This window comes from Schistocerca americana, chromosome 3 (genome assembly GCF_021461395.2).
Source record: "Schistocerca americana isolate TAMUIC-IGC-003095 chromosome 3, iqSchAmer2.1, whole genome shotgun sequence".
In the NCBI taxonomy this organism is placed as follows: Eukaryota; Metazoa; Arthropoda; class Insecta; order Orthoptera; family Acrididae; genus Schistocerca; species Schistocerca americana.
Genome location: NC_060121.1, coordinates 425,034,966 through 425,049,577, shown reverse-complemented (window position 1 = coordinate 425,049,577; position 14,612 = coordinate 425,034,966). Strand labels below are relative to the sequence as shown.

Below are 14,612 nucleotides of genomic sequence, written 5' to 3'. Positions count from 1 at the left end.
ATTTTCACGCAATTTGCGTGCATAGATCCTGAGAAATCAGTACCCAGAACAACCACATCTGGCTGTAATAACGGCCTTGATACGCCTGGGCATTGAGTCAAACAGAGCTTGGGTGGCGTGTACAGGTACAGCTGCCCATGCAGCTTGAACACGATACCACAGTTCATCAAGAGTAGTGACTGGCGTATTGTGACGAGCCAGTTGCTCGGCCACCATTGACCAGACGTTTTCAATTGGTGAGAGATCTGGAGAATGTGCTGGCCAGGGCAGCAGTCGAACATTTTCTGTATCCAGAAAGGCCCGTACAGGATCTGCAACACGCGGTCGTGCCTTATCCTGCTGAAATGTAGGCTTTCGCAGGGATCGAATGAAGGGTAGAGGGACGGGTCGTAACACATCTGAAAAGTAACGTCCACTGTTCAAAGTGCCGTCAATGCGAACAGGAGGTGACCGACACGTGTAACCAGTGGCACCCAATAACATCACGCCGGGTGATACGCCAGTATAGCGATGACGAATACACGCATCCAATGTGCGTTAATCGCGATGTCGCCAAACACGGATGCGACCAGAACAGAACCTGGATTCATCCGAAAAAATGACGTTTTGCCATTCGTGCACGCAGGTTCGTCGTAGACTTCACCATCGCAGGGGCTCCTGCGTGTGATGCAGCGTCAAGGGTAACCGCAGCCACGGTCTCCGAGCTGATAGTCCATGCTGCTGCAAACTTCATCGAACTGTTGGTGCAGATGGTTGTTGTCTTGGAGACGTCCCCATCTGCTGACTCAGGGATCGAGACGTGGTTGCACGATCCGTTTCAGCCATGCGGATAAGATGCCTGTCGTCTCGACTGCTAGCGATACGAGTCCGTTGGGATCCAGAACAGCGTTCCGTATTACCCTCCTGAACCCACCGATTCCATGTTCTGCTAATAGTCAATGGATCTCGACAAACGCGAGCAGCAATGTCGCGATACGATAAACCGCAATCGCGATACGCTACAATCCGACCTTGTAAGCAGGCTGTTTATGTTTTCTCTATGTAAGTAGGCTGTTTAGGTTTTTTTATTGGTAACGCCACCTGTGTGCAGTCTGTGGCTAGTTTGCATTGTTGTCTGCCATTGTAGTGTTGGGCAGCGGCAGCTGGATGTGAACAGCGCGTAGCGTTGCGCAGTTGGAGGTGAGCCGCCAGCAGTGGTGGATGTGGGGAGAGAGATGGCGGAGTTTTGAAATTTGTCATGAACTGCTATATTTATATATGATGATATCAAGGTAAATACATTGTTTGTTCTCTATTAATATCTTTCATTTGCTAACTATCCCTATCAGTAGTTAGTGCCTTCCATAGTTTGAATCTTTTATTTAGCTGGCAGTAGTGGCGCTCGCTGTATTGCAGTAGCTTGAGCAGCGAAGATTTTTGTGAGGTAAGTGATTTGTGAAATGTATAGTTCAATGTTAGTCAGGGCCGTTCTTTTGTAGGGAATTTTGAAAGTCAGATTGCGTTGCGCTAACAAAATATTGTGTGTCAGTTTAAGCACATTCATGTATAATTTGTTAAAAAGGGGACGTTTCAACCTTTATCGAAGTCGGAAACGTGATGGTACGCGTTTCTCCTCCTTACACGAGGCATCACAACAACATTTCACCAGACAACGCCGGTCAACTGCTGTTTGTGTATGAGAAATCGGTTAGAAACTTTCCTCATGTCAGCACGTTGTAGGTGTCGCCACCGGCGCCAACCTTGTGTGAATGCTCTGAAAAGCTAATCATTTGCATATGACAGCATCTTCTTCCTATCGGTTAAATTTCGCGTCTGTAGCACGTCATGTTCGTGGTGTAGCAATTTTAATGGCCAGTAGTGTATGTTCCACACCAGATGGAAGAGTTTTGTCATGGCTGGTTCTCCCAAGGTTATCAGCAGTTCTGACAGAATGTCGTCAAGTCCAGGGGTGTTATACTTGCACAAAAAAGATCGTGTTTTGGAACGCGTAGAAAATAAAGACTTAGTGGTGCGTGTCGGTCGGAGAGTGAGCACCAGGTTTTTCGACGCAATTTAACGCCGGATAGGCGTCGGATCGATGTGCGCCGAGACGCCGACAGCGTGTGCCGCTGGCGGGAGCGCAGGCGCGGGAGCGCTGGGGGCGGCGGCGGCGTGACGTCACCGGTGTGGGCCCGGTGGTCGGCCGCGGCACGCGGCGGAGCGTCAGTAGGCAGCCGGCAGCCAGCGCGACGCCACGGGACCGCAGCAGCGCAGCGCAGCCCAGCCACCCCGTGCGTCCCACGCCAGCGCGCAGACACGCCCCGCCCAGCCCAGCCGAGGAGCGATCGCCGAACCCCAGCACCGGACCACCAAGTAGGTCGCCATGCCAGCGCGGCGCCGGCCTCCGCAGCTAGATAAATTCGCTAATGTTGTCACGTGGATGTGAAGCTGCACGAAAACATTTTCGAAGCATATGTTCCGGCTTGACCTTACTGAAGTAAAGACGCTGGAACATTCAATGCACTTTTACTTCAGCAGATAGCACATTCTTTTCATTCCTGTTGTGCAAATGTTGATATTCACCAGTTGTTTACATTACTGGCTTAGATGATTAACTAAACGTTCGAGTGCTAACTGTCTTCTGTGCGAGCTTTATCTAAAAGATAGTGTGCAATTTCTACACCTACACCCATACTCCGCAAGCCACCTGAAGGTGTGTGGCGGAGGGTACTTTGTGTACCTCTATCGGTTCTCCCTTCTATTCCAGTCTCGTATTGTTCGTGGACAGAAAGATTGTCGGTATGCCTCTGTGTGGGCTCTAATCTCTCTGATTTTATCCCCATGGTCTCTTCGCGAGATATACGTAGCAGGGAGCAATATACTGCTTGACTCCTCGGTGAAGCTATGTACTCGAAACTTCAACAAAAGCCCGTACCGGGCTACTGAGTGTCTCTCCTGCAGAGTCTTCCACTGGAGTTTATCTATCATCTCCGTAACGCTTTCGCGATTACTAAATGATCCTGTAACGAAGCGCGCTGCTCTCCGTTGGATCTTCTCTACCTCTTCTATCAACCCTATCTGGTACGGATCCCAGACTGGTGAGCAATATTCAAGCAGTGGGCGAACAAGTGTACTGTAACCTACTTCATTTCTTTTCGGATTGCATTTCCTTAGGATTCTTCCAATGAATCTCAGTCTGGCATCTGCTATATCGACGATCAACTTTATATGATCATTCCATTTTAAATCGCTCCTAATGCCTACTCCCAGATAATTCATGGAATTAACTGCTTCCAGTTGCTGACCTGCTATATTTTTTTATTTATTTCGGAATTCAAAATGCATGCACTTATTTTTCAATAAAGCAAACACGATGCATGTTAGTCGGCCATCGAAGAGGATTTATTTGTAAACTGTTTCACCTTCATCTACGATCGGACCATATGCAGCACAGACAGGGCGTTCGGAAATTCCCGTTACAAACTTCTAGGACTAGTAGGGGGGAGAGAATTCATGATAATTTTGAATAGGAATCAATGTCCAGAAAACTACCGTTTACGTTGTACGTCGCTTTCAATTTTTAACTAATACACTTCTGCTTTAGGAACTGAATTAGTCGTGACGCAGTACTACTAGCAGGTAACAATTCGAAAGGAATCATAACGAAATATCCTTTTTTCACTTGAGCGCATTTGTTTCAAAAAATGGTTCAAATGGCTCTGAGCACTATGGGTCTTAACTTCTGAGGTCATCAGTCCCATAGATCTTAGAACTAATTAAACCTAACTAACCTAAGAACATCACACACATCCATGCCTGAGACGGGATTCGAACCTGCGACCGTAGCGGTCGCGCGGTTCCAGACTGGAGCGCCTAGAACCACTCGGCCATACCGGCCGACTCGCATTTGTTTGTATTAACATTTAAAACATTACGTGTTTACATTATACCAAACCAAAAAAGAACAGAGCATCCTGTACGTACAGAACAAAAAAAATGGCTCTGAGCACTATGGGACTTAACATCTATGGTCATCAGCCCCCTAGAACTTAGAACTACTTAAACCTAACTAACCTAAGGACAGCACACAACACCCAGCCATCACGAGGCAGAGAAAATCCCTGACCCCGCCGGGAATCGAACCCGGGAACCCGGGCGTGGGAAGCGAGAACGCTACCGCACGACCACGAGATGCGGGCCGTACAGAACAGTACTTGTGCATTACAACAGAGGCTCAATGTGGCGACCACCAACGTTGTTACAGACGTTGTATGTACGAAACATGTTCCGGTACATACTCTCCATATCAACTGGTGTCTGTTCAGTTTGTAGTGTAGCGACCAGAACTCGTGCCAGCAGATCTTCCTCTGTCCCTACAGAAGTCTCGTAATTTAAACATTGCATACGACGCCACAAGAAGTTGTCCATAGGAGGTAAATCCGGCGATCTCAGCGGCTACGCGTTTCGACCACCTCGGCCTACCCATTTTTCGCCATACCGTCTGCTGAGATGTCTGCGAACTGCACGTGAGAAGCTAGATGGTGTACCAGAATGCTGAAATCACATTTCCTGGCGGGCGTTCAGTGGCAATTCATCCTGTCTATCCTATTGCATACACGACAAGCTACTCTGAGAGTTTTCCGTGTCCCTCAGCAGCCGTGGGCGCGTTACATCTCTGAATTGAAACCGTCATACAACGGTAACGGTATATTTACGGACGTGGGTTCCTATTCAAAATATTAAGTACTCATTCCCCTCTGCAAGTCCTAAAAGTTTATTTCGGGAATTTGCGAACACTGTGAAAAAAAAAAACACTACGGAAGTAAAATTTTATAGTGGTGAGAGGAAGTAAAACGAAATACTTTGTTATATGACAAAAATATCACACGTGTTCCGTTATCCCGCAAGGAATCCATAAAGTTTTTGACCCTAGTGGTGTTCTGTGATGGTTTTCAAACTGCATATGATGAGTCGTGATTTAGAGAGGTTGCTGACAATATCGTCCGTTTACATTAAAGCACGGCTGGCGTCACCGTGCTGATGATTGTCTGACACTCTCAGAACAACCAGGTGTCCCACGAATAACTGCTCCAGCTCCACCAGTCCAGAAATTGGGTGGGTTCGGTCAGTATCATGATCACACAGATCTCTCGGCCTCAAACATACGGATCTCATTTAGCGCAGGGAGATGAAACGTCTGTTGTACGAGACACGGACAGACACCCCAGAGGAGCTGACTGCTCGCTTGGTCCAAGCTGCAGCCACTACTCATGAAACGTCTGATGTTTTGAGCTTGTTAAACAGTTGTTAGCACACAGATGTCCGTTGTGTATTAATGGGAGCGGACGAGTCTTTCAGCAATATCTCTAAAACAATATTCATAGCACGACAGTTTGAACGACTCCTCTGAACATCAATAACTTCAAAATCTACGTGGATCCCTAGCGGTGAAACGATGAAACTGTGAGCACTTGTGTCACTTAAAAAAGTGTTTCGTTTTATCTCATCTAGACACACTAAAATTTTGTTATTTGCTGCACCAAGTGTGTATATACTTAAAATTTTCAGTTACTCAGTCTCTTCACCAATAATAATGTAATATTTATTATGTTTACGTAGACAGAACTAGAATTGCTTTCAGATGATCTAACAAAGCAGTTGACATAGTCAGCTTAATAATGCGGATTGTTGCTGCCCCTACCAGAAGTTTTAACATTCCAGCTACGACGTGGATATTTGATAGCCCCAAATAACTGTGCAGATATATAAATATATTCAGTGATTAAGTGAACAGAGCAAATGATTTTTTTGCAGTATGGAACTTGCCAAACTCGATTATGCAGTCCTTTTCCTTCACAATTTCCTAAACACACAGTCGACGAAGGTCATCACCAATCCAACAGTGAAAGAAGGGTTCTCTGTGTTCAAGAGACGACTGTGAGCAGTAGATGAATATCAAAACTTCAGATGCCTGTATGGTGTAGATACTCCCTTCTTCACTCTTAGTGACTGACACGATGTGTTTCCAGAAACGACAAAACCTTGTGAATTGTGATCCATTGTATTGCCTTTTAGTCATGAAACGGACATGAGCGCAAAGCCCTGCGCTGTCTCCTAACAGTTAGTGACAATAATAGGCAAGTAATGTTTCTGTGTCTCCAAGGACGATTTGGTGCCGAGTGAATGTTTACATTTGGGAAACATACCGCATTTCAGATATTACTTTTTTTTTTGCAGGTAATTTTTCTGCTAGGTTCCGCTGTTGAATGATCGACAGTGAAATAGTCACTGGCAGAGTGCTGATTCAGATGAGGGAGGATGGAGGAAGGATTTATTCTTGCTTTTTTGTGAAGGAAGCATCGCGTCAGTTACCCGAGCTGGCTTTTTTTTTTTTTTTTTTTTTTTTTTTTTATACGAAAGCTAATAAAAGTCTAAGAGTGGGTGACTAGGCCGACGAGCCTAACGTCTTACCAGGTGAAGCACCTTGTTCGGTATAAATGCGAACAAAATAAGGGAAAGTGTCTGTGCCAACCTATTCGTGCGTAGTAAATATGTAGCTGATTATTTCTTCTATACCTAGATGGCCTCTGGAGGCATCTCTCGAAGAGTGTGTATGTTACTGATAGGGCTAGTGAACACTATTCTTCTGAATGCTACGATTACGTAATAAACAGTTACAGATTCATGCGTATCTTCCAGTTAACTCAACGTGCACAATGGTATTTCATGTGAAGTTCACTACTGATTTTTTTGTTCTTTTTTTTATGGAACTTTGTCTTTAGAAATACTGCGACAAAAATATTATGTAATAGCTAATAAGAGGGAGGTGTGGTCCTCGAACAGTTCAGTTATTTTTTTAGGAGGCTATTGCAGAATGGAAACCCTCGGATTTTGAGGTACATATATTGTAAGTAGGGACAGAATGTACTTTACCCAATAAATAAATACCGACATGCTCTGAATGTGGAAAATGTGCTGTAAGTTATACAAATGAGTAGGAATACAGTCCTGTAATGTTCTAAAATACTATTAGTGGTATACTTCTTGACAGCCACGTCATTTACATATGTATGCGTAACTTTGTAAAGCGACTTGAAATGTAAAAAGCTCGTAAGATTGGATGTAGGGTAGGTGAATGATCGACATCAGTTTTTCGGGCGAAGTCTAGGGTAGTGTAGCTCGTCTATAAAGAAGATGGCATGCAGAACACTTGTCCAGGTGGTATTCTTGAGTACCTCAGTGTCGCATAAAAGAAAGACATCGGAGCAACTGAGAGGCATTCTGCTGGATTTGCTACAAACACGTTCGATCAACACCCGGGTAAATAGGAATCCTCGGAAGGAAGAATTTGTTTTCGTGAAACACTATGGAGAAAGTTTATAGAACTTCCATTTGGGCACTGTGCAGAATGGTTCTTCTGCCACCAACATACATCCCGCTCAAGGACAGCGAAGACAAGAGAACTTTAGGCTCAGTCGGTAGCATATAGATAGTCGTTTCTCCCTCGCTCTATTTTTGAATGGAACAGGAGAGGGAAATACTACCAGTGGTACGAAATTCCGTCCGTCATATACCATATGGTGGCTTGTGGATTATGTATGCAGATGTAGGAGAACATTAGAAATTTTCGTACAGGCATCTGCGGATGATAGAGTCCAGTATCTGATGAGGTATCGGCCTGCGCCATTCACATTCGATTTCTCCACTCCCGCTGGAGGTTCGAGTCCTTCCTCGGGCATGGGTGTGTGTGTGTGTTTGTCTTTACAAGTCTCTCGGAGGTCGTGGCTGCGAAGCGCGAGACGAGCTGCAGCGACTGTCCACACAATTCATTCCAGACTCTTGAGGCGGCAGCCAGTTGCCAGCTGCTGTCGGGAACAGCTGCCATTTCCGGCCGGATCAGATTTGGCCTGCACGCGCCTGCTCTTGCCTTTCTTTCTTCTATTGCCCCATAGAGGAACTGGGGGGGACGAAGTGTTTTTTTTTTAATATTTTTTAATTGACTTTCGGGTCGTGTCCATTTAGCCATCTCAGTGATGGAAAGATGATGCGACAGCGGATTGGAGACGATTTTATTGACAGTTACGACGATACCAAGACAAGGACATCACAACATCCAGTCCCTGAGAGGAGGAAATCTCCAATCCGGCCGGGAATCGAACATCGAACCCGTGCCGCTTCGGTTGGCAATCTGCGGGGTGGCCGGGCAGCTACCGAGGCGGACTAGGACGAGGTACGAAGTGCAGATCCCTGGAACTGCAATCACGTTGTTGTGTTCTGTTTTCCTTGCGCGGATTTTACACTTTTACTGAGAAGTTTTCGTCTTTTTATACAGTCTATATTGTTCTCTGCGCTTGGGGAGATGAATTTCTAAGTTTGGAAAATAACACTATTTTGAAGAAGCAAAACTTAATTTGTCGACGCAAATTCCATTGAGCTTAAACCATTTGGTCCAAGGTGGTTCCAATTTTTTTTACTGCCTCACAACCGTGTGTGTGATTTCCTAAGGTACCAAACTGCAGAGGTCATCGGTCACTAGACGTACACAGTACTTAAACTAACATAAACTAACTTAGGCTAAGAACAACACACACACCCCATGCCTGAAGGAGAATTCGAGCCTCCGGCGGGAGGGGCCGCGTAATCCGTGACATGGCACCCTAGACCGCACGGCCACTCCGCGCGGCTCCTCTCAACGGTATTGTCCTTTACGGCAGAGATAAACTCTTGAATTCACGAAAAATTCTCATTCTATGTTGTTTTTTGATGTTCAGAAACAGAAAAAGACACATATAGCAAATCTGGACCAAGAGTATATGGGGAACTATTTCGAAGCGGAGTTCCTGCACTTTTTCTATCGTAATGACCGATAACGCAGATATATCTTTCCGGTGCAAGAGCGCTTTTCTGGTGGCTAAACTAGGTATACTTCTGCATCATTTCACTGTTTCATCGGTCGAGTAATGTTTGTAAACCCCCTCGTTATACTTTGCCGATTCCTAATCACAACAATTTCTTTTACGGCTATCAGTCGTGCTTAAGGGATTGTTAATACAGAGAACATGCTTCGTTCTTCGATGTAAGTGGAAGTATAACTTTGAGAGGACAAGAGTTAACATCATTTATTTCGTTCGCTGAGTTGCTAAGTAACACACTTCCTAACAATGGATAGATCCAACCATGCTCTCATTAGCAGTTAAATTCAATTCCACATTCACACCGAAAAGTTTGCCTTTGCTATATTGCTTTTTCAGATTACACTATGACGTTATAAACGTTCACGGTAACATTAATAATTGCCCAGGTACTAATACAGCCTCCCCCCCCCCCCCCCAAAAAAAAAAAACCAGATACTGCAGGCTACTTTCGTGTCCCATTCCGCGCACCCTCGGCGGATAAACCGATTAATCACTCATTGCCCTGTCATTAGTCGGAAAATTAAGACTCGTATCTTGTCAGCCGGCCCGAGAGACCGAGCGGTTCTAGGCGCGACCGCTACGGTCGCAGGTTCGAATCCTGCCTCGGGAATGGATGTGTGTGATGTCCTTAGGTTAGTTAGGTTTAAGTAGTTCTAAGTTCTAGGGGACTGATGACCTCAGATGTTAAGTCCCACAGTGCTCAGAGCCATTTTCGTATCTTGTCAACATCTTCAAACTGCCCAAGTTCATTTTTTTCTTTTTTTGTGTGTGGCTCGACGGCATGCGACCGTTCCACGCGAGACACGAACGGCTGCTTTCGCCTTGCATAAAGGCGCGTGAACCCTAGCTCTTGGCCATTGTTGAACAAATCAAGGCAGTGCCTAAGAGGCGCGCCCAGTTCCGAATGTTCCAGAGAACCAACGACGCGTAAGGGGTAGTAATCACTGTCACATACTGCTATCGATAGTAGTACCCTTGCGTGTTCTGTAATAAGAGACGTTTACCGTTTTTTTACAAATAGTCTGTCGCGGCCCCATCATTTTCTCTGACAAAACGTTAACGCTTTTTGCAGTCCACCAAATCATTCTACAGCATTCGGTTTTGTCTGCGGAGTGTGTAGTGGAGTGTCCACGCGTCGCCAGCGCTGTTCCAGTCGGGATCAGTGTGGCTCCCAAGCGAAACAACCGACCGCTTGGGCTGTCAAACTAGTATACACCGTGTATCATAGTCGGCAGCGAAAACTGACATATGTGGAAAGATACAGGGAAGGTAGGAATGGGAGGGGCGAATGACACATCGCTTGAATGGAAAAAATGCTATCGAACCGGCTGCGGTACGAGTACCTACGACGTGTCATGGTATGTCCTAATGCCACCGGTTCCCGTAGACACAATTTGTGTCTTCAGAGGAACCATCCTGACTTTTTCATTAAGTGATTTGAGAAATCCTAAGAGGCAGGTAGAATGAGGTAGCTGCTACCCAACTTTTCGGTCAGAGTCCTTTAAACAAACAGGAAGATGTTCACATTTTTTGTGCTTTGATAGTATTTCTCCGCTAGTTCATATTAGTTGACAGTTCCACAATAAACTGAAACATGGCCTCTCTATCTCAGATTTCAGATTCTCGTTATGGCAAATTTGTCAGGATGTGATCAGGTATTGTAAACAGTGGTAAGCGGTTGTCAGTAGCAGTGATGCATGCGGTTTTCGTGTCAGGCAAATGCTCTTTAGGGCCGATTTGTACGAATCTTGAGGACAATACAAATAAATTCATTCTTGGTATCACTGTGAAAAAAAAAATGGCTCTGACCATTATGGGACTAAACTTCTGAGATCATCAGCCCCCTAGAACTTAGGACTACTTAAACCTAACTAACCTAAGGACATCACATACATTCATGCCCGAGGCAGGATTCGAACCTGCGACCGTAGCGGTCGCGCGGTTCTAGACTGTAGCGCCTAGAACCGCTCGGCCACTCCGGCCGGCGTTTCACTGTCCTCCAACTACTTTCGATAGATGGTTGCGACTATTTCCGAAGTGCTCGTTCCCTGACGCCTGGCCGTAACCTTGTGTTCCCCAATCGTCTCTGCCACGTTTTGGACTTTCCTTAGCACGTCAAGGGCCCGTAACGCCACCAGATGTCATTCTGTCTTGAGGTGGGCAGTGGTTACATTGTTTTGCATCATCAGAGTGTGTGTGTGTGTGTGTCTGTGTGTGTGTGTGTGTGTGTGTGTGTGTGTGTGTGTGTGTTAGCGGGTCGTTGAATACAAATATAAATCCTCCGTTTGTTAAATTATGTACCAGTTGACAATGACACTTAATTTCACAAAGTAACACGTGGTGACCGTTCTCGTCAGTGGATCATTAAGATCATCGTTCAATCAGAACAGTTGTTCATAATGTACACTACCTCCTGTACACGGTAGATATGCCCCAACCGCCCCGTCCCCCTCCCCTCCCCTCTGGTCCGGCTCCTGCAGTATGCCGTTGACACTGCCTATCCTTCAACGGTCCTTCTCCAGAAACACCTAGACCTTTTTGCCACATGGTGTGGCTCCTCAATTCCAAAACCCAGACAATGATCATACGTTGTACCACTTGCTCCTTCCGGCTCCTTGATTTTTCCCTTACCATTTGCGCTCGTCCTGTCCGCCTCTCCCCCACCCTCACCTACCTTGGACTCACCATTGACCATCACCTCACCTGGATCCCTCCGGTCTGTCCCATCCAAAGCCCACAACCACCTCTGTCTCCTTGAACTTCTCTCTGACTGGACATGGGGGTCGAACCCCTCTACGATCCTCCACACCTACAAATCCTTAATCTGTCCCATCCTCTGTTATGCCATTCCCACCTGGATATCTGCCCCCCCCTCCAAACTCTATAAGTCCCTCCAGATTCTTGAGTGCCATGCACTCCGCTTTGCCTTCCGTATACGCCTTCTGCCCCCCACGCGGATCCTCTATGACCTGATTCCTCTCCCGCATGTGCTCAGTTTCCTCGAACATGTCCGCATTCTCTACACCTCCCGCCAACTTGGTTCCCCTCATCCACTGGTTACTCCTCTCCTCTTCAACCCCCACCCGCTGCTATACCTTCATCTCTACTCCCTTGATTTCCTTTCTTGAGGTGGGTTCCATCAACTACCCCTCCCAGGTGCCCTCTCTCCCTCCATTTATCCCTCCTATCAACTATGATCCTCACCTCCCCCTCCCTCCCTCTGTCCTTTTCCTGGGCTCCCTCTCCCCCCCTTCCATCCTGTTTTTTCTCCACCTACCCACTCCTTGACTCTATTCTCTCCCCCCGGGTCCTTTTTCTTTCCCCTCCACTATCTTTCCCACTCCTTTTTCATGTTCGCCCTGCTCCCCCCTTTTTCTGTGGCTCCTCCATCCATCGGGATCCCCTCCCCCTACCCCCCCCCCCTCATCTGTCTGGGCCCTTCCTCCCCTCACTCCAGGCAAATGCCGGGATGGTTCCTCTGAAAGGGCACGGCCGACATCCTTCCCTAATCCGATGAGACCGATGACCACGCTGTCTGGTCTCCTTCCCCAAACAACCAACCTTCCCCCCCCCCCCATAACCATATACCTTCGTATTCTGTAGTGCAGCGTTTTCTGTGGGTGTTCAGTGTTGTTCGTTCCCTTTTTAAAGTGCTGCAAACAGAAACCAGGCTGTCGCCTTTTTTTTTTTTAAATTGTACCTGTCTATTTTTTAAGTGTATTGAATCAGCATCACTGACCTCTTTCTTTTTTATGTTTTCTTCACAACTTTTTCGCCATGTAACAGTTTTCAACAGTCACCGTTTTATCACCTCTTTATTGTTCTATCTTCTTATTATGTTTTTTAACTTTATCTGTAGGCTGCACAGCGGTGTATTACGCTGCTGCCAGCCCCCCCTCCCCCCTCCTCTGGGAGAAATCGAAATACAATAAAGAAAAAAATTAAAGTACTTGGAATGTGTTACTCAAGAAAATAAAGATGACCATGAGTACTGTACTGAAAGAATACTGAAAAAGAATTTAACTGATGGCTGTTCTTTGGGATCTTTGTGTGCCTCACTAGTTCCCAGGCTGAGTTTCCTATCTGAAGGAATGCTGTTGGCTGCGCCATGTCAAGGCACATGTGGCTCACAGACTTATCCCATCTCCGCAAAAAATGAAGCGCGCGAACTCGATCCGTGACGTGAACCGTCCCATCCATGTATTTGATTTCGCACGTTTTTAACGTAGCTTTAATTAAATGAATGCAAGCCTCCAATGTATTACAGCTCTATGTAGCAGTGTTAGCCATTGTGAGCTCCCGCCTAATAACAACGACAAATTTATTTTACGAAGAGTCCGGTGTTGAAGATCACCTGAGATTCTGCGATAGTAGGTAAGCGATTTTTTTTCTGGGTTTTAATATTCGAGGATAACGAAGACTTTTGACGGGAAGTTCTTGTCCAGCACTGAGAAGAACAAGAGAGATAATGGATGTCTTTGTGTCGGAAGGAACGCTAGTCTGTTGGATTATTTCGACCTCAGTAAATAACTTCAAAAGAATGTTAGAATAGGAACTGGAACTTGGTTATTTTCGATCACGTTTCCGTTGTCCTACCGTTGTGCTGGCTCACTTCATGAATAGTGAAAAACACTCTACTTTCGTAAATCATCCTTCGAGTTAAATGCTCTTGCACTTTTCTGTTGGCGTCCAGTCTACAAGCGCGACTGCCTGTACAGCTCTTAGCAGAGCTGGAGTTTCCGTAATAATGCAGTGTCCACGCGTTTGACTTTGCAGGCCGCGTTTCTTTTTTCGACTCGTGCTTTAACGTTCCTCCAAGAGAACTTCCTTTGATAGGAGAACTTCCTTCCATAGGAATTGTACAGAGGAGGAGTGTACCGTTTGCGATCTTGTCGAAGGAACCATATCTGCATTACCCTCAAAGTCACTTGCGGGTCACACCACTCTGCACGATATCGGATGATTGAAAATAAATGTGTTTTTAACTAAATTTTTATGCTGATTTCAAAACTGTCCATTTTCCCCACCTCCTCCAGTTTTTTCATAACAAAGTAAAGTTAAATAAATAGAGGATAACTGTAATTATAGTTCTAGTTTTAAAATGCTATGAAAGAAAAGAACCGCTGGTCATAACGGAATATTATCGAAGAAGGGAGAAACGTTACGAGAAAAAAGAGTAACGAAAATTATCCTACTAGATGGCGCTGTAAGCGTCATAACGGAAATGGGCTTTGTTTGTCGACAGAGTTCCATGTCCATTCATTGCCCAAATCCTTGTAAGAACTTCTAGAGCAAATGTTCGTCTTGTTGGCAGGTCAAAATGAAGCAACTCCTGGGTGTAAAAATTTTCATGTCTAAAATCAAAGCAACAAACGAAAATTTTCCAAGGTTGCTTTTATTTTGCCACAAAACAGCATAAGAAAGTAATACTAAAGCAGAAACAATGTAAAGAATACAGAATGTAAACAACTCCAAGATGCTTAACGGTAGACAGGAATATCCTTCGTTTTTTCCAACTTGGCAGATTAACACACACATTCTGACAACTGGTTAATGTGCTCAGCATGGGGTGTGACCACCTGTGGCAGCGATACGTCCCTGAGAACAACAATGACGTCATCAATCTTATGTTGAGGCAATAACGCCCATTTTTCCTGCAGAGCTGCTCGCAAGTCTTGGAGAGTGGTTAGTGGATGCTGACGCGTTGAAACCAATATT

At 45.6% G+C, this 14,612-nt stretch overlaps 1 protein-coding gene across 1 annotated transcript in view; it reads left to right on the top strand.

The window, feature by feature from the left end:
• Positions 1–2,220: 2,220 nt before the first annotated feature.
• LOC124605153 (neurotactin) overlaps positions 2,221–14,612 on the top strand; it is a 268,585-nt gene continuing 256,193 nt past the window's right edge. The window contains exon 1 of the mRNA XM_047136634.1: positions 2,221–2,352. The gene's annotated coding sequence lies outside the window, so the exon portion shown is untranslated. The remainder of the gene's footprint in view (positions 2,353–14,612) is intronic.